This window comes from Nannospalax galili, unplaced genomic scaffold (genome assembly GCF_000622305.1).
Source record: "Nannospalax galili isolate Female #2095 unplaced genomic scaffold, S.galili_v1.0 scaffold1077, whole genome shotgun sequence".
Classification (NCBI taxonomy): Eukaryota; Metazoa; Chordata; class Mammalia; order Rodentia; family Spalacidae; genus Nannospalax; species Nannospalax galili.
In genome coordinates, this window is record NW_008340429.1 from 839,316 (window position 1) to 840,755 (window position 1,440).

Genomic DNA, 1,440 nt, shown 5'->3' on the forward strand with positions numbered 1-1,440 from the left:
TGAAACATAGTTTTTAGTCTTTTTTCCATTTAAAACTTGAACAGAAAAAGGAATAAACCTGATAGTGGATCCTTAAGGAATACACCTGATAGTGGTCAAACACAGAAGGAAGACATGAAATAGGAAGGGGAGAAGATTGGGGGTGAAATGACTAAAATTCATTATATACATGTATGAAACTGTCAGAATAAAACACTGAAAAATTAAAAATGAAAGATAAGTCTATTACAAATTTTAAATTCATAAATATAGAATATGTAAATATGGCAGTCAAATCTAGTGATTTCCCCATTGTTATTGGCTATTTAAATGAAATAGATTTTAGTATGATAACAAGTAGTAAAACTAGTTGTTTTTCACCAATGTACTTGAACATCATGGAAATTCAAGCTCACATTTTATTTATGCCACAAAGATACAGTTTATGTAAGCATCCAAATGAAGCTGGCCAAATAAACACCAAGAACACACTTTATGCCCATGCATTTATAACTACAGATCATTTGTGACCAGTTAGGGGCCATTACCAGACTATAACACAGATCAATAGAAAAATATGATCCAAATAACCATCACAACATGCATGTTGTATGAACATAGGCTGGTTCTCATGTTGCAGAAGAATAATAGAGACTAGAAGCTAAAATGTTGATATGTTTTGATGTTTTCTTCCAGATCTTGATATTACATGCACATCCTCTACTGTTATTTTTTGACCCATCCTTAGAGATAGAAAGCTGATTTTTGCATTCATTTTTGTCTACAGAAATTTTGTTATATCTGAGAACAAATGACAGATTCTCAATAAAGGCAAAAAACAATTCAGTAAACTTTGACAAATTTGAAAACTCAAACTCAGCATCAGTTTCCACCTCAGGACACTTGTCAACTCGTAGCAGCCCAGAGACTAAAAACCTCAATAGAAAATTCCCCCCAAAATGTCATACAATTAGATATTGAGACTTGCTGTGGGAAAGGGCTACGGAAGATGTATTAATAACTCCATTGTAAATTCTATAGAGCTGAATACTCATCGAGGCAAAAAAAAAAACCCTTAATCAAGCACAGTGCCTGTTGAGATTACAGTGATTTGGTTAGATAGGGATGTATCAAGCTAAGAGCAAAGGGAGAATTCCTCCTGGAGTAAAGTGATAGTATCATGATCCTGTACAGCTTTTACATAAACATCTGGCATTCAGTTTATGAATGAATAAAACCAAAGAGAACCATCTCAGGTATTTGAATTAATAGACAAAGTTGAAAGTACAACTAATGTGTTAAAGTAAGGACCAATGGAGAAAACAGATAAAGAGATAATTTTACCAGAAAATTGAAAAATTTAAAATACATATGCTCTGTGTGTGTGTGTGTGTGTGTGTGTGTGTGTGTGTGTGTGTGAGAGAGAGAGAGAGAGAGAGATGACATTATTCTTTGTTGACT